Source organism: Ambystoma mexicanum, chromosome 10 (assembly GCF_040938575.1).
Source record: "Ambystoma mexicanum isolate Mex_15411 chromosome 10, UKY_AmexF1_1, whole genome shotgun sequence".
Taxonomy (NCBI): Eukaryota; Metazoa; Chordata; class Amphibia; order Caudata; family Ambystomatidae; genus Ambystoma; species Ambystoma mexicanum.
Genome location: NC_090932.1, coordinates 208694374 through 208714678, shown reverse-complemented (window position 1 = coordinate 208714678; position 20305 = coordinate 208694374).

The window sequence follows — 20305 nt, the reverse complement described above, 5'->3', positions numbered from 1 at the left end:
CTCCTGCTAGCTTCTTCGCAGGGCTTGTGTAATCCTTTCAGGTGGACGGCCCAAGCTGAGGAGAGTGTTTGCAGGCAACGGCCTTGTCCTTTGCTCAGAGACTCTCTGCACATCCCACCTACAAGGTTTGCTGGCAGACCCTAGCAGGGCATGCTGTGTGCTGGCTGGGTACCGTTTATGTAGCTACTGGATGGGTCCTCTGAGTCCAGTATCTCCCTCTGTTCGCTGGTAGATGTTTAGGGGAGGGATCTTGCTTCCCTCTTGGAAATCCTGGCCTTCCTTCATGGGAGGAAGCTGTAAGGTAGACTGTACCTTCAGCCAGGGTTCAAATACTGCGTTCTTCTTTCCTGCTTCTGGTGAAGCCTTCAGAGGATCTGCTAAGTGAAGAGCTCAGCCCTCTTTTAAAGCCAAATGGGCCCCAGTGATTGGTACAGCATAAACCTACCTTAATGAATAATTCCTGGGTCCCTACCAACAATCTTTTGTTATGAGTGAGGACCAGAGTTCTTTGCAACAGGAAAGGTAAGAGGTGACAACATGTACTCATAAATCCAACCCATCTTCCTGTCTGTTGTTGATCAAAGTTTCTCTCTGGTTAACTGAGCCCTCTGTGAATCTTGATCAAAGCACAGGTCTTCCTTGAAGTTTGTGGTGGGAACAGACCTCTCTCTGTGAAAACAGAATCAAAATATCGAGGCTGAGTACCCCAAAAGGAAATACACTGAACACGGGTTACAAAGTACTTTATTTTATACTGAATTCAGTTACGAAGAACAGAGCAAAATCAGATAGCTATCGGCCCTCAGTGCAACATAGCGAACTCCAGCGTGGTTCAGTGTGTTCAGTGAGAGACGCTGTACATTAGAATTCATGGCTCTTTTATACTATTTGCGAACATGATGTCCAACCCTCCTTCGGGTTAATATTCCTCTTATACATTACTGATCTAGGGTTCATGCCTAGTTCGCATATCCACATGTAACTGGTTTGCTTTAAATATATATATCAACAAGCCTACATGGCAACTGTGTGTCCTGTGATTTCCCATGTACATCTTCTCAAACATTAATACAATGTTGTTAAACAAGTGTTCTACGTTCAGTATTTGAATACATTGTTCTTAACATATGCTCGCAGATTAGTTTCTTTGCAGACATGTGTGTAATCCTTTACACACAGGTCAACGAAGGACAAAGTCTCAGTTCACGACCTCAACAAGTGGCCTGCAGGCAAGTTACATATTAGCTACATGCAGAGGTCAAGGCGGCCATGTTGTAATTCGGAATGACATCGTCCACCATTTTAACTCACAGGGTGGCTTTACAAAGCGAACCTAAAATGGCGCATTGACCGGAAATGGCGGATTACATTGATGTTAAGATCAGGACCTTGCAACACGGTTTTCTTTGCAAGCAAATTGTTAGCAGCTTGGTGTAGTCCAATATACATATATTCATTGTAATAGGAGGCACGATATACTTTCTCATTTGACAAAACCTCCTTTTGGACTATGCCAAGTGCTAAACTACTTCTGATCTCCTTGTAAATAGCTCCATGCATCACCGTCCATGCACCCTGAATCACTGTCGGAAATATCTATTGCCATTAGGTAATTCGCTAGAATTTCTTTGAACACATATTCTTTGGAAGTTTTATATGGGGCATACACTTCATGTCCTATCGTACCTATCGCTTGTGCGCAACATCCCCCTAGCATCGAACATATACTAGGTAGACACTGAATAAAGCAACAAAGGAAAAACAGAATTCCCAAAATGATCAGTAAGACCGAAAGTACCTTCCAATGCCAAGATGGCAAGAAGTCCCAGAACCAAGCGCTAAGATCCCAGTTTCCCTCGGGAACATGCACTTCTGAACTAAGGACGTGCAGATTCTGTATTGCATTGAAGATAGTTGGGGAGGAATCTGGTACGAAAACACAGCAAGCGGACCCCACTAATTTACACACTCCACCACGTTCAGCCAGAATGACATCTAATGCCATCCGGTTCTGAAGTGCTACTAGTCTTATCGCCTTCTGTTCTAATGTCCTATTATAGAGTATGTCTGTGGTCCGGTTGATGGTTCTCTCCAGTACTCTCGCTAGTCTTCTGATATCTTCGGAATTCGCTATCTGCCCCCAAAATGGCACATCTGATTTTGCTATATCTCCCAAGATTTGTGCTGGAGTGTCACCATTCTCGTCCCGCCATGGACGAGCCTTTGAAACTTCTATTTTGCTAGCTATAAACACCCCAGGTAACAGGATCCCTAAATAACAGGTTCCCTGCCAATCCCTGGACAACCATGGGAATGCTACATTACCGCAGACAAAGTAGACAGGTCCACCTACATATAAAGGTCTGTTTTCCCCAGTCAAATTTGCAACGTTGGCACAACCTAGAAAATCTCCCATTGACTGAGTTCCATTCCTCTGTATGCAAAAAAGAAACTGAATCGGGGCTATGGTTAACAATGTAAGAAGGAGGCATGTCATCCTTATTGCCTATCAGAGCCATCTTAAACGAAATCAAAGATTGGAAAGGACGAGAAAGTCTATCAGAAGACCTAATAGAAGCAATGTTGGGTTTACTCCTGTTTGCGAAAAGCGAGCATCCCAGGGGAGTCAAAACACGTTTCTCAAAACTATTCAAAAGGGTGCCATCAAAGTTCCCTGAGATGCTATCATTCCAACGGCCAAAGAACAATGCTCTAAGAGAAGCATAACAAGCATTTGTCATAGGTAAAGGATGAATATACCAACCTAGCCCCTTATCCCCGTGTTGCGGCAAATGTGAGCAGACCCAACAGTTAGACTTATTAAAAATGGCATGCGTAGCATTCATGATAAGTAGCAGAGTATTATTGTGGAACCTTTGTCTATGCTGAGAGTCCGTCGGGGACAGAGTATGCAAATGTACAAAGGGAGTAGGAACAGTAGGTACATTTTCAGTGGGCAACAAGGATTCTAAAGGATGTGTTTCCTCAAGGTACCACAATCCTAAGACAGTGACTATTATAAAAACCAAATATTATTATAAAAACAGCAATACATTTTCGGGGGGCAGGTGCACTGTCCATTGTCTCGGTTGTTCACCCCATCATTTACAAGTCCCATACGAGCGGTAGCAGTGGCAGGCATTGTAGTCTTCAAACGGAAACCCCAATGTTCGTTGCTGGTGACCTCCCGGCCATGCAACTTCTTAGTCCTTCCACAACCCTAGCCAACAGAATCCCTTTTCTCAAATTTGGGCAAAAACAAGCCCTCAATGATCCTTTCCTTTTGCAAATGCACAGCCGAACCATGCCGTAAGTCTATCAGATGCACAGCAAAACCGTGCCGTAAATCTATTTTCTTGAACGCAGATTGTACCTTGCTTTTCCCGGTACTGATTGATCTGGAAACAATGTGTCGTCACTTCCCGTTGTAAGCAACGTATCAGAGACAAGTAAAGATGCTGAATTTGAAACAGCAGTTTCCGGATGCAAAGCTTTTGGAGAGTGTGGAGACAAAATGACTGTTTCCCCAAGCCTCACGGGCTCAGAAAGATTCTCCGACACACTCTCAGCGCTATTTACTGCTTTGGGATCGTTGGTTGCAGCGTTAGTGAGGGGTTCTGTTTCTTCTGTATCGTGTGGCACAGGGTGAGGAAGTTTCTTGACGTGGGACCAACAGGTCTTGGAACCGGCCCCGCTAGCAAGGTGCAAGGCAAGAAGAGCGCTCAAACACCTTGATGAGCACCCAGCTTCCAGGCTGTATGCTGTGGCCTGGGCCCTCGTATCGCACAGGTAAAGCCTCTCGTACCTGGTGATAAATCAAATACAGGTTTTTAGTCAACTGGCTGCAATAATCTGAAAGTAATACATTTTCAACATTTCTTAACGAGTTACATTTAGGAAGGTTCCAGATATTGGCAGGTCTCCCCATTATCACCTCAAATGGAGAGAGCCCAGTCTTAGTTTGAGGGGTTGTATGTATGGATAATAACACGATCGGTAAGACGTCCGGCCATTTTAATTTAGTGCCGGCACACGTCTTAGCGAGCTTGTTCTTGATAATACCGTTGTGTCTTTCTACTAGTCCGGCGCTCTGAGCATGTCTGGCCGAATGGAACCGTTTGTCAATCTGTAATGCCACACATATCTGCAGGATTACAGCAGCGACAAAATGTGGACCATTGTCTGACCAGATAACTCTTGGTAGCCCGAATCGTGGAAAATATTCCTTTAACATGGTTTTCGCAGTAGTCATGGCTGTAGCATCTTTGACGGAAAAGCCTCAACCCATTTGCTAAAAGCACAGATGACCACCAGCATGTATTTCATATTGGTGCACCGCCACATTTCAATAAAATCAAAGTGGATAACTTCAAAGGGGACAGAGGGTGGCCCACAACTTCCCCTTGGAGTTGCTGTCCCCTTTCCCACATTGTGTTGTAGGCAAATCATACAATCCTGGACGTAGCGCTGGGCAATTTTTCAAATTTTGTCATTTGCCCAAATTTTCTCTAACATTTTTGTCACTTTCTGGGCATCCATGCGTTGGACCATGGGCCATGATGACCATCATCATTATATACGCGTCAGGGAGTAGCCATTTCCCTTCAACTATGTCCACCCAACACCCGTCATCATCAAGTTTCACCAAGCCTTCAGACCACCTCTTGGATTCTTCTAATGTGGCATCAGCTTGGATATCCCGTACAGACCCAACACCCTCATCCATTGCATAAGCATTTACAGTCTCCCTTGAAACATACATCTCCGTAAGGGGATCGGTTGCAGTTTGTCTAGCTATCTGATCAGCAAAAGCATTCTCTTTTCCTATTTCATCTGTAATCTTTCGGTGCGCTGCACATTTCATAACAGCTAACTGAGTAGGGAGCGCAAGCGCTGAGAGTAGTTGTACTATTAGGGAGCCATGTTGGATTTTAGTGCCATGTGAAGTTAAGAAGCCTCTCTCTGACCAAAGTCTCCCAAAGTTGTGACCCACCCCAAAGGCATACTGACTATCAGTATATATGTTTACTGCAAGCCCTTCGGAAAGTTCACAAGCTCGGGTCAATGCTATAATCTCTGTGGCCTGCGCAGAATTATGCGTGATTCTCTTGGTTTCCACGACCGTGCTTAATGTGGTGATTGCATAAGCAGCTGTGGATGCACCATCTGGAAGTTTGACGCAGGAGCCATCACAAAACAGCTATCCTTGCGGATTATCCAAAGGAGTGTCTTTCAAATCAATTCTACCCTTTGTCTCTTGTTCGGTAGTATACAGACAGTCATGTGACTCCTCAACACCGCAAGTAGTGCCTTGCGGGAAAGGTAGGAGTTCAGCCGGATTAAGAACACAACACCTCTTAATTTGAATGTGAGGAGAAAACAAGATCAATTCATATCTCGTCAACCGTGCAGAAGTGAGGTGTTGCGTTTATGTTCGGTTCAGTAGAACATCTACAGAGTGAGGCACCATCAGGGTTAGATCATGGCCTAGGACCATTCCCTCACTCTGTTTTACAGACACAGCAGCAGCAGCGACAGCTCGCAAACATCTTGGCAAAGCGCATGCTACAGGATCAAGGGCAGAAGAAAAGTAACCGCCCGGCCTATTCTTCCCTCCATGTTCCTTCATTAATACCACCTAAGCACATCCATCACAGGCCTTTTCATAGTTTGGTGTGCCCAAAACTGGTGCAGAGAATAATGCAGTCTTGAGTAAATCAAACGATTGCTGGTGTTCTGCGTTCCACGGCAATGGCGAAGAAATGCCCTTCTTTTCAAAACCAACATCGGTTTGATCACTAGTGAGATATTTGGGGTCCACAACCTACAGTAAGAAGTCATACCTATCAAGACTCTAACTTCCTTCTGTGTATTTGGGAGATACATGCCAGAAATGTGTTTTATACGTTCAGGTGTCAATCTTCTACCCTCCTTTGACAGGAGATAGCCTAAATAGGCGACCTCCTGGCAACAATATTGAAACTTTTTAAGCAAAGCTTTGTGACCATGCTTAGCTAGATGGATAAGCAATAACACAGTGCCCTCCTTACAGGCGCTCTCAGAGTCAGCAGCTAAAAGCAAGTCATCAACATATTGAAGCAATGTACAAGTAGAGGGCAATTCAAGGGTATCAAGTTGTTCTTTCAAAGCCCTACTATAGATGCTAGGACTCTCTGTGTACCCTTGAGGTGCACGAGTAAATGTGAACGAGCGTTCCCCTAAGGTGAACGCGAACAAGTATATACTATCCTTGGATAGGAATACTAAGCATTCTTTAGATCCACAACACTAAAGTAAGTGGCTGTAGCTGGAATCATGGTTAAGATTGTCGTCACATCAGGCACAATTGGAAATTGTGGAGCGACGACTTTATTAATGGCACGTAGATCAATTATGAAACGGAATGCAATTGCATTATCCCCTTTCTTGTACATGGGTAAAATCGGACTATTACACAAACTTCCTGAAATTTCTTCAATCACCCTGCGATGCACAAAATCGGAAACAATGCATTTCAAAGCTTGCTCGCCCTCAACTGAAATCTTATACTGGGGAATGCGTGGCAGCTCAATTCCATGTTTCAAAACTATCTTAACAGGCTCAATCTGTAAAATACTGACATCATTGTCGTCAACAGCCCATAAGCTCTCTACATTAATGAATTCTGGCGGCAAAGGTCTAGTCAAGAATTGCGAGACAGAAAATTGCTGTGGTGAAATCGTCAAGCAAACTCCATCAGAAGAACAATAACTCACTGCATTTAACTCTTTTAACAGATTCAACCCCAGCAAATTCTCTCCACAATTCGGAGCCAACAGAAATGGACAGTGGTCTGTAAAGGGACCCAAGGAAATGGGTACCGGCGAAGAAACTGGACAAACAACTGGCATGCCAGAAATCCCTACAGAAACATTGGTTTGCCCTGACAGTGGAATGTTTGGAACCCGTGAATGATCAATGGAACACTTGTGTGCTCCAGTATCTATCAAAAACTGATGTTTCCCATTTCCCACCATCATTTCAACGTAGGACCTTTCTGATTGAAGGGAATAGGTGTAGGTTTCAAACCCTGCTTCGGGCAATCCTAACGAAACAGAATGTCATCAAAAGGAAGCTCTTCAGATAAATATGCTGCAGAAGGATGATCAAATATGTTCCTAGTATCCACACTCGGAGTCTGATTATCCTGAGAAAAAGGTTGCACCCGGGCGACCTCTGGATCATCTACACATATTCCCATATGTGTTGTTCGACCTCTGTTGAAGGACGGGGCCTTGTGCACGCCAATGACCCTCTTGACGACAATAGGCGCACTGGTTAATGTTCACAGGACCCAAGGGCACATTCCCCTGTGGGACATACTGACCTCTAATCTGCGAACTACCCCCTCTGGGGCCTCTAACAATTTGCTGTAATAGCACTTTAGTCTTTAAATCACCTTTTCGTTTCTCGACTCTGTCTTTTTCATTATTGACACGATTCTCGTAGTGCTGAGCCATATGCAGTACTTCTGATTGGGACTTTACCTGCCAAGCGCTCTCAGAAGACATCATTTGTGACTGGATGTCAGGCAGCAATCCCCACACAAATTTCTCCACAAATAACCTTTTTGTCTAATAGTATTCACTTCCTGTCTTGAGAACGGGATGTGAACAAACTGTGATACATAATGTGCAGGAAAGTCCACAGCGACTATGCCCCGTGCAGCATCAGCTGCAATCTCAACCTTTGGGACAAATGTTGGAGGGACCTCTCTCATAGGCAACTGAGAAGTAGGTGACTCCGAACGCTTACTAAGCAACAGAGCTAAGTTGAGCGCTAAAGCAGTCGAAAGAGTGTCAAGTGAAAAAGCTCTCTTATAAATACTCAATAACTCTGTGGAACAACTCATTTTTCGTTTTACACAATCATCCTGTAGGTACTCTATCATTACCTGTATCACTTTCGTCTGCATTTCCGGCGTATACTGACTATATGTGTCATATACCTCAACTGGAGTTATCGACATATCTGAAATCCATCTAAGTGCGTCCTTCGTACAAATGTGTGCTTCCTTAGATATCAATTTTTGACAAGGAAGGAACCGTTTCTGTACATACATACTTTCCCCCTTGTCATCCTCATTCTGTAACCTTTCCAACTCCTTTCTATACCCAAATAACCTCTCCACATGCTCATTTACTTTCTCCACAGTGTCTCTAGAAAACGCTAAAGTATTTAGATCCCTTAACACTTGCGGGAGATCTGCATTATTTAATTTACCCCACATTACACATAAATTGATCCCTAAACCTTCAATAAAAACATTTTTCTTAGGAAAATTATCCATATTACAAAGTGTGGCAAAAACATTAGCTTGATCATCGCTCTCCATACAATGCTTAGCCCATGCAATCAAATCACATTTCTTCTCTGGTGGTACAGTATAGCGAGTGACAACCTTCAACCATGCACCTCGATCGACTACAAGTGGCTCAGGACCACTTGGAAGAGAGGGAGCAGGCAAATTCAATGGAGGTACTGTTATTGGTGTGATAAGAAGAGGTGGAGGAGCTGGAGGGAGAGGAACATTAGGAGGGGCAGGAACAACGGGAACAACAGCAGGTAGCGCAGGAATAGCAGGAGGAAGAGGCAAAGCAGCAGGAAGAGGAACATACGGAGGTGGCGCAGAGGCACCAGGCCTTCGTTCATTTAACAATTTGTCTATGAATTCGTCGGAAGCATGAAGGTTTTTAGAAGGATATATTTTCTGAATTCCAAGTGAGAAAGCCCTATCCATATTCCTAGTCGATTCAGAATGTTTATCTTGGTCATTCAATAATGCTTTTTCAGCATTCGTCTTATGACGGCGCGCATGTTTTTTTTCTACTTTTAAGTTGCTGCAACGCTTCTTTTTTCCAATTCTGCAAAACATCAAATGTTGCAGGTCTAGCCTTTTTCTTTAATAGAATTGACTCTAAATACTCAATACGAGGGATTTCAAAACTACCATTGATTGGCCACTGAAGTTCGGAGGCATGTCTGGTTTGTCTGTGCCAAATGTCATTAAACACTATACTTCCAATGCCATGTTTACAGTACATAGTACATGCCGGCGACCCCTCCTGTGGTGCCGGATGGCTAAATTCCAAAGATTGTCTATCGCTGTGGAACAACTCCCTGAAGCAGGTAGACAATTTCCCAGGCATATCAAATTATTGGTGTTACCTGGTCAATAATTGTGTCTGCAGATACAATACGCCAAAATCAAATTATCAGGGTTATATTAAGAGTCCGGTCACGACTCACTTGATCAAGCCTAAGGAGGTCCGATCGGATTTCAAAGAATCTTACTTAACTAATCTTACCTTGTGGGGTTTGACAAACTATGGACCTGTAAGGTGCTGGTAGGATTGGGTAGTCCGGTGACAGCTGTTAGGCAGCTTGCTCAGGTAATGGATGAGTCAGATTTTTTGTCAAACAAGAGGTTTGTTTTATTCCTTAGTTAATCAGCACCAATACAAAACACCATTGGGCATAGAGGTGACAGTTTTAACATGTTGATACGTTACACAGCCGACGCGCGTTTCGACCTGAGTCTTTTTCAAGGCTGTGATTTTGTGAGTTGGTGTGGTAGTGATTTGGTATACCCAGTGAGGTGACATTCAAAGCCCATTTGTATTGTGGATATTCATTTTACATCCATTATGCATACATTAATAGACAGTTGCAAGAGATACAACCAGTTGCGAATTTGAACAGAACATATTGTGACACCCAGGAGAGGTGATTTATCATGTTTGGTGATGGTAAGTGATGGTGACACAGTGTAATTAATTGAACAAAGCGATATGGTAGTTAGTAAAATAGAGATGCCAATTTGCGGTATGATTTACAGCAGGAGAAGAAACAATGTACTAAGGGAGACGAGTAGAAAAACAAAAGTTTTGGTTAGTTAGGGGAAGGGCTATAGAAAGTTCTAGAATAGCCTGATAGGAAGAAAATTCCAAGGTCTTACCCAATTGAGTTATTTGGTGCACTCAAAAGATCACAAGTTAACCACCAAATCGTAATCAAGGAAGCAGATAAGGGCGGCAACGTGGTCATAATGGACAGAGCTGACTATGTAAAAATGGCCATTACCCACCTAACCACCCCAGGTTGCTATGAAACCATAAACAAGAACCCAACGAAGGAAATCATAACGGAAGCAAACAACTTGCTGGCCAAATGGCATAAACGTGGACTCCTTTCAGATGATGAAATGAAGTATCTTCAACCTTCACACCCCAGGATGCCAACAATCTACTTCTTGCCCAAGATCCATAAGAAGTTTGACCCCATACCTGAAGGACGAACAATATAGAGCGGAATAGGATGGATCACGGAACCCCTTAATAAATACATTAACAATATTTTGGCACCCAAGGTACCAAAGATACCTACTTTCCTACGCGACACAATGCACACCCTGCTGCTTTTTCAAGAAATTGTATGGAGCAATGACTACACTCTTGTTACTCTCGACGTCAACGCCCTGTACACATCCATAGACCACGGATTAGCCCTTAAGGCCATTGACTTTGCATTTACAAAAGCATCAGCCTCGTTCTGGTCGCACCTGGAACTCACGAAAGAACTTCTGGAATTCTCACTAACCAATACCATCTTCTTATTTGATCAACAATACTATAGACAAACCAAAGGTATAGCCATGGGGGCCACATATGCACCGTCTATGGCTAACCTTTTCATGCACCATTACGAACCCTGACTTTAACAAACTGATCCACACTTGGGTGCAATATATTGACGATATCCTGATGATCTGGTGTGGAACAAAAGAAGAACTGGATTTATTCAAATTCTACTTAAACAAAAACAATCTTGGCATTGAACTAACAGGCTCTTCAAGCAAGGAAAACATTGATTTTCTGGACATTACTATTACACCAACGGGCACAAGGCTCATGACCTCAACCTTCAGAAAACCAACGGAAGTCAACTCAGTCCTGCATGCTTCAAGCTGCCACAAAAAAACTGTAATCAACAATATCCCCAAGGGGGAATTTCTTCGAGCCAAAAGAAACTGTAGTGATTTGCCAGCATTTGGAAAGGAATGTACAACACTCAGTAAACGTTTCCATGAGAGAGGATATCCGGAACAATCAATTCAAGCTGCTGTAACCATGGCCAACAATAGAGAACGTAGCACGCTCCTGACCCCTAAGTTACACACCAGCAACAAGGCAACAAAGGACAGCCCAATACGTTACATCACTCAATTTTGCAGTGATAGCCATCGAGTACAGAAAATCCTAAAAAGACATTGGCATATCTTAGCAATTGATGAAGATATTAAGGCATGGATCCCAGACAAACCTACTCTAACCTATACTAAAGCCAGAACACTCAAAAACATCCTCAGTCTGTCATTCATGGCACTAATCCCCAAAACTGATACCAACTGGCTCACCAGCAAAACAAACCAGTAGGGTTTTACAAATGTGGAACCTGTTCTATGTGTAAATTCGCCACCACAACTAAAACGGTAACTTTTAGTACCAAAAACAAACATACAATTGGGCAATATATTAATTGTAAATCCAAATTTGTGGTTTATGCTATCAACTGTGTTTGTAACCGTAAATATATTGGAAGCACCAAAAGAGAGCTCAGAACAAGGATCAGGGAGCACCTGAACTCCCTTCACTCTCAGGATACCAGATACCCACTGGCGCTACACTGGCAGGAGAAATACCAGTTGGATAACAAGGAAGACATCACCTTCATGGGTCTGGAAAAAATACCAATCAATACAAGAGGTGGAGACAGAGAACTTCAACTACGTCAGAAGGAAGCCAAGCTGATATGCAAATATCGATCTGTTACCTTTGGATTGAACAGTGACCATGATTTCCATGTTTTCTTATAAAAATGTTTACACGTATTGAAATCTGCATGATTCATAATCAAAACACCATACAAGGACATTAGTGCCGGAAAAACCTCTTTAACCACTATACCCCCTACTCCTACCTCACAATGTATGGCTATCCACCCTCTCCATTACCTAGAAATTGCATGATCACCCCGCCGCCTATTCCTCCCCCATAGTATTGGACAATCCTGCCCTCCTCTCCTTCAATGTATAGCCCTTTATCAGGCTTAATTCTTGCCAACCTACCCAGGGCTAACCCTAAGAATGGAAATCTCTGCGCTCCGCGTCACCAATGAATTGCCCATTACCAGGCTTAAATTCTTTATGCTTCTTGCCACCCCACCCAGGGGTAACCCCCCCCTTCCTTCCGCCTTCACCACTAAAGTTGACTCAGCCCTCAGAGTCTCCAACCCTGACCACGTAGTGAGATCGGTTGCCTTCATGCACAAAATCAATGTGACCTCGGAATTTATTATTCCTCATCATGTTGCACTCCCCACGCCCACCGCCGTGACTATCATGTTGGATTGAATGCCCTCTATCATTCACAACTAAACACTGTCCGTGCCCGACCGAGAGTCATGATTCATTCTGACACAGCAGCCTATCTGTGGGCCGCTTTCAATGAATAAATCACATCGCTCGTTAGTAGAACCAATCACAGCACTACTTCCTTATCTACAGGAAGCAATGTGCTGCTACGTTAGACGATTCTTGACTCAACGACCCCAAGCACCGTAACTGCCGACCCGGCCACAGGTAAGCTTCCCGCGCGGTACCCCCACCTCACCGTAGACGCAACTTGCTTTGCCCCTTGCATCACGCCGGCCTTCTGCCCTTATTGCCCTTCTAACCGGCTCACTCGATCAAATAGCAACTGACCACAACGCTTAATTCATAGCGATACTCACTCCGCTTACAACAGTATGAGGCACCTCCCCAGTGGGCGCCGCTTCACACCACCATAACCCCCCTTCCTTAAACTAGGCACCAGCCATGAGAACGCACAATATTAAGCTTGTCCCCACAACCATCAGGCAACATTACTAATTAAACAGAGCACGGGTACGCCCATCTGGCTGACCGGCTGACATGCCTTTATACCTACAATTGCCGCAGCACCCTCATAGGCTTCAGACGTCTGGTTCAGCTAAAACACCTGGATCAAACTAACCTTATTCTTGGCACTGTCCAGACTCAGTAGCTACACCCACTTAACCACGGCAACATACATGTCTGCTTGCCAGATATGACCACAGGCCTAAACGTGACACACCCTTATATGCTCACCCTCCAACTGTCCTAAGGCCCATCCCATCCTTCAACCCTGTGCATCTTTCTTCCAGAACAGCTATCCAGCCCCCTGGCACCCTTACATGGGTAGGACCAGCCCATTGCACCTTGAAGCTCACCAAATAACTCAATTGGGTAAGACCTTGTAATTTTCTTCCTATCAGGCTATTCTAGAACTTTCTGTAGCCCTTCCCCTAACTAACCAAAACTTTTGCTTTTCTGCTCTTCTCCCTTGGTACATTATTTCTTCTCCTGCTGTAAATCATACCGCAAATTGACATCTCTATTTTACTAACTACCATATCGCTTTGTTCAATTAATTACACCGTGTCACCATCACTTACCATTACCAAACATGATAAATCAACTCTCCTGGGTGTCACAATATGTTCTGTTCAAATTCGCAACTGGTTGTATCTCTTGCAACTGTCTATTAATGTATGCATAATGGATGTAAAATGAATATCCACAATACAAATGGGCTTTCAATGTCACCTCACTGGGTATACCAAATCACTACCACACCAACTTACAAAATCACAGCCTTGAAAAAGACTCAGGTCGAAACGCGCATCGGCTGTGTAACGTATCAACATGTTAAAACTGTCACCTCTATGCCCAATGGTGTTTTGTATTGGTGCTGATTAACTAAGGAATAAAACAAACCTCTTGTTTGACAAAAAATCTGACTCATCCATTACCTGAGCAAGCTGCCTAACAGCTATCACCGGACTACCCAATCCTACCAGCGCCTTACCGGTCCATAGTTTGTCAAACCCCACAAATCGTCTTAACAATCAGGAACCCCGGAGTTGGTCCCTAGACAAACCAGGACTCAGGCTGCAGGTCTGATACATCAAACAAACAAATAAAAAGTGCGCAGGAGTGAGGGAGTCCCGGCTTTCAAAAAATCCACCTATGCTATAACTAATCTTACCTTGTGTATGGTGATTTCGGCAAATCTGCCAGCCTCGATAAGTGGACCCTCGTCAAGATGCCGTCTCGGACCACAAGCTAATCGTCCAGGGATCGGGTCGTGCAGCGCTGCTGAGGTGTCGCGTCTCGTTCAGTGGGGCCCCTTTTTGTCACACCGTCCGTTCCCGGTCCAATAGCCTGCGTCAACCTTCGACAATCCGGCATCAATCTTGAGGGTCCCTATTCGGGCGCCAACTGTGAAAACAGAATCAAAATATCGAGGCTGAGTACCCCAAAAGGAAATACACTGAACACGGGTTACAAAGGAACATACAAAGTACTTTATACTGAATGCAGTTACGAAGAACAGAGCAAAATCAGATTGCTATCGGCCCTCAGTGCAACACAGCGAACTCCAGCGTGGTTCAGTGTGTTCAGTGAGAGACGCTGTACATTAGAATTCATGGCTCTTTTATACTATTTGCGAACATGATGTCCAACTCTCCTTCAGGTTAATATTCCTCTAATACATTACTGATCTAGGGTTCATGCCTAGTTCGCATATCCACATGTAACTGGTTTGCTTTTAATACATATATCAACAAGCCTACACGGCAACTGTGTGTCCTGGGATTTCCCATGTAGATCTTCTCAAACATTAATACAATGTAGTTAAACAAGTATTCTACGTTCAGTATTTGAATACATTGTTCTTAACATATGCTCGCGGATTAGTTTCTTTGCACGAGTAATCCTTTACACACAGGTCAACGAAGGACAAGGTCTCAGTTCACGACCTCAACAAGTGTACTGCAGGCAATTTACATATTAGCTCCATGCAGAGGTCAAGACTGCCATGTTGTATTTCAGAATGACATCGTCCACCATTTTAACTCACAAGGTGACTTTACAAAGCGAACCTAAAATGGCGGATTGACCTGAAATGGCGGCTTACATTGATCTTAAGGTCAGGACCTTGCAACACGGATTTCTTCGCAAGCGACTTGTTAGCAGCTTGGCGTAGGCCAATATACATATATTGATTGTAATAGGAGGCACGATATACTTTCTCATTTGACATCTCTCCTTCAAATCACATACTTCGTTCTCCACTCTGCAGGGGTTGCCTCCATTCATAGCAGACCCAGACATGCCATCCACTGTCCTTCATACAGAGGGGTGGGAACTAGCTTCGATTTGACACATTGCGTATGACGCAGACCTGTTCTAATTAACACTATTAGTATGCACTATCACCAGCAGTTTAGTCACTAGGAAGGCAGATCGATGGATCCTTTGATATTTTAATTAGGCTGCCCATGGCCAGAGGAAGGTGTCGCCTTCCCCTTCTTAAGTTACTTTGATGTACCTGTGGCTAACATATTCCAGCTGAACATGACAGGGGAGGATGGCGCCTGCATGTTGTGTCCTCCCAGAGTACACATGACTATCTGTTTGTCGTGCGGTGAGCAGGGAAGATGTGTGAGGAATGTCCTCACACATTTTCGGAGGTTGATCTCCCATCATTAATTTTCATTTCCAAAAAATCAAAAAAGCTCAAGCGAGCGCACACCCCCTTTTGCGTAGGGTCGAATTCCTCATAATGCTGAATTGCATTCTGGTATTTGTAGTCTTCATTTCACACTGGGGAAATATATATATATATGTGCATACTTGTTTTGCTTGAAATATTTTTGTAAGGTTTCATGTATTTGTCAGAGTTGTTTGTTATGCGTTGTATAACTTTGAAGTCATTGCTATAAAATAGAGCATTGTTGAAAGACAAATATATTTCCACCAGATGCAGCTGGGAAGATATGTGATCAAGTGCCTTAGTTGCAGACTAGCGACAAATCACAGCTTCAACAATTAAGTAAACAGTGTGATGCTGGGCAAATCCCTTTATCCCACTGTGCCTGATGTTGCAAAATTAGAAGTCCCTGGAAGTGATTCGGTTCACACTGTCTGCTACTCAAAAAATTCCACCCTCGTAATATTACTGCAGATATTCAACTAGTCGCCCATGCCCAGCGTCTCCTTGTCATCACCACTTTCCCTAACTATATCTCTGACACATTCCCTTTTTTCTTCGTCGCCTTCTTTTCTTCTTTCAATAGTTTTAGTGATCTGCCCAAGGTCAGCCAGCTCAGCTTGGTTTTGGGATCTGGTGCCCCTCCACCTTCAAACAAATACTGCTGTTTACCTAGCAGACTCCCCACCCTTCCCCCTTTGACCCGCAAAGGAAGAAAAGTGGGTCACGCAAGACCCTTCAACACTCCGTCTTCCAAAGCTGGAATACTCTAAAAATATGTCTAAATAGCGACTGTCCGCCGTGGTGATGGATGAGACCAGCTCGAGCCCAAATCTAGGAACAGAGCGCAACGCACATGGGGTTTCAGCTGCGGTGAAAACCCAAATCTTAACTCGGCCACTCCGGGGCGGGAGCAGCCGCAGGAGCGTCCCCCGAATAAGCTCTGCTCAGCCGCCATATCTAATGCCACGGGCGGGAGGCAAGCTTCCCTGCAGGGTGTGAAGCACAGATTAATGCTGGGGAGCTGATGTTTTGATGGCTAATCTTCGCCTAATTTACATTTCCGGAAACATTAGACTTTACACGGCGTTATGATTTGTTTGCTTCAGCAACTTCCAGCAAACAAGCTCCACGACAATAGAAAGGGGAGGAGGCTCTCGCCGCCAATGCAGTGTTCGGAATCGCTTCTCGTGTGAAAGGGACACGTTTGGTTGAGAGGAGGGGACAGGGATGGAGCGCAGTCGCGAGAGTCGCTGCAGCCGTGCCACCTAGAATTCCTGAAATACCTCTACACTAAAGTTAACTGATACAGGGTATTTGGGTCCCATCGCTGGCTGTGTTGCAACCTATTCAGGCCACTGGTCACTGTGACTGGTGGCACTGGCAGACAATGGCTCAATGTAGTTTTGTGAGTAATAAGGCCTCGAGAATTTAGCTTAACATGGAGATCTTGTCGTGTGGATCTCTAGACTTCTTGCAACTATGCTCGCAGGGGCACCTTTCAGCTATCTTTGCTGTTTGGCAGCTAAGAGGAGAGATGTCCATCTTGGTAGGTGAAACTGATGGGGGATCAGAGGCAAGAGTTTATTGGCCTTCCTAGAAAGTTCTGAATTTGTCAACAAATGGACCTGATACAACCACCTCTCTCTCTCTCCCTCTCTCACTCTCTCACTCTCTCACTCTCTCTCTCACACACTTTTTCTCTCTGCCTCCTTTACAGGATGAATAACACCCACTTAAGCCTGGCTCCAGCACCCCACAAGCCATTGCTTCTTAACCATGAATGTTCTCATCGCCCACTTTAGAGACCTTCCTCCCTTTTCCTTGGCTCGGGAGCCTCTCATTAAGTTCATCAGGTCTAAGGATGAGGTTGCACACATCTGCCTCCTACTCGAACCCTCTTCTCTAAGGTTAGGCTTTGAAGATCCACACCTCTCACCACCACATATTTCACATAGGGCCATATCTGACCTACTCGGGCTGATTTTACGTTAGCCAGACCACCCATATGACCACCCTCTGGCTCTCCACTCGTTCTCCCACACTAGGATAAATCCTTCATCCCCCTTGCCCCTTTGAGAAAAAAGTCAGTATTTACCATAGTTCCATGCAGAGAGTTGACCATATATGTGTTTCGTTTTGTCAAACACTCGGGGCACATATCATTGATTAATCAATGAATGTACATGTTCCTTGGAAAGAAAGACATGGCTAGCTTCCTACTGTTTTAGTAGGGTCACTTTTAAGGATATTGCTCGTGCTCTTCTAGTTTATAATCTAATTTCCCATGGGTTGCATTATTCTGCACAAAACACTTGGGTCCTGATTCATGGAATATTTAGCGTGGTGCACAGTGACTTTGCTCTGCCAACACCCACTCCTGAGTCATAGAGCAGTGCAAAGTGATATTTTGCAATGCAAACTGACTTTGCACCAGTCCAAAGTCAGTTCACTTTGGACTGCACAGAAAATTCCATGAATCAGGTCCTTGGTCACACGTGTAACTAGGCATGCTAAAGGGACCCCTCCCTAGCACTGGGTCATCATCATCTGGGCCATCATCTATCTTCTGCCAACCTACAACACTGCTTTTATTAATGTCCCACTATTTATAAGTTTAGGCCTTCATGTTAGGTGTAGCCTAGCAAAACACCCTGAAAAAAAAAAAAAATAACTCTTTCTTTGGTACAGGATATAAGACAGTAGCCCAACTTCCATTTAGTGGGGTATTAAACAAACAAGCCACCATGGTCTGCATATCTTGGTTTGATGTCAGAAGATCCTCTTAGGTACACATGAGAACCTGAGAGTTGCATGCACATGTGCAATATTCCCTTTCCTTATTAGAATAATAACCATGCTCCCCTTGAACCCTTTTACATCATCTGTCCACCAAAGACCAGCTTGGACATTCTAGGCTGCAGCGGGCATCATTGACTCAGACATTACTCTCTCTCCTGAGAGATAGACAGATATCAGAATGATAACCAGTGGACCCATATGCCGTCCAGGTGGTAACATGACCAGGGTGGCACTGAGCCCTGTCCCCATGCTTATTCCCGGACCCCCAGGTAGTACGCAAGACATTGGGTAGTTGTTGGCAATAAAAGGCCGTGGGATTTTATTGCACAGTTATGGTCATAACATAACATAATCATAATTACAGTAACCATAATATGTTGTACTTTTGGGCATCGGGTCCCGAGGTTACCCCCTCTGGCCCGTGCTGCCATTCTTGTCCCACGAGAGTGTGGTCACCATACAGTGACCTGTCTTCTTTCACCTTCTTCTCATCCTTTTTCTTAGGGTGGGAGGGTTCTGGGAAAAAGAAGAAAGACTGAGTGCACAGAGTACTCTTTGGTTTGGGTCCCTATGCAGGGTCCACAAACTGATATGCTCTTGGCTGCAGCAGCCCTTATATAGGACCTAGGGGCTGTCCCTTGGGTCATTCTGTATTGCGGGGGCTGTGGTGCCAGCTCCCTGGCCCGCATCTGCTGACAGCTAATTGCACCTTATGGTGCCTCAGCCTAGCTCCTCCGCCTACTTTCTGCCTTTGGGTGCTCTGATGTTTTGCATCCCTGTGTGAGGAGGGCAGGGTGTTGATTAACACTCTGCCCCTCCCTCTGTGTTTCCTGGTGCGGCAAATGTGCTCGCCTTTGTAGTATTGTGGGGGAGAGGGGGAGTGCTGGCCCATTTGTTGGGCTGCTGCTCCCCCTCTCCCCTGTCTAGGCAGCCATTGAGCACCGGTTACCCTGCCTCGCTTTAAGAGGGCCCTGCATCATTTCCCACAACTTGAGGCATTTCCCGGTTTCTGATATGCTCACAGGGGACACGCATGTCCTCTGCTTGAACTGACGACTCTTTGCTTCCTAACCAGGACCTTAGCCATGTCCATCTTCGCACTGATCACAGGTTGCAAAGGAACACTGTGCTCCCTTTAGGAACAGGGCCACTGCCAGACTCTAATTGCCCTCTAGGTGTCACTGCAGAAGCTATGGAATGTCATGTCCCCCCTTCATTACCTCATCACTCCTCTTCCTCAGTCTAATACTTAGCAATCTAGTGAGCCCACCTCTAAAACACCACTTAGTTGTCCACAACTTGTTTTCAAAAGTCACATTTCAACGAGCTGCCCCCAAACACCCATCAGTGAATTTGGCATACTTGCCACATTCACCTAGTTCCCTTTCTGTTGCGTCTGCTTTCCCAGGGCAGTGTGGCTATCTAAAGGCCACCCATGCTTGCCCTGGCAAGTACGCCCCCATTTGCACCCTGGTTCTGGGGGGAGGGAGGAGCACAGACGTCCTGCCGAGCAAAGTCAATGTTGATTCTGTGACTTTTTATTCCATGCTGGAGGAATGTCTTAGTGGAACAGGGAACTCTAATATAGTGAGCTCTTCAACAATGATCACACCCCAGAATCGTGATAGAACTACATCTGTTGTAGGTAGAGTTGATGTCCCTAGAGAATTCCAGACTCTCATTGCTGAGTTCACATTTTGCTGCCAGGGACGTCATTTCACAAAAATGCCAGGGGTAGCAAAAAATTACATCACATGACCCTTGACCTCTGATGACATCACAGGAAGTGATGTCATTGGACCCCACCGCAAAGTGACATTATGGGAAGCAGTGGAACATTACTG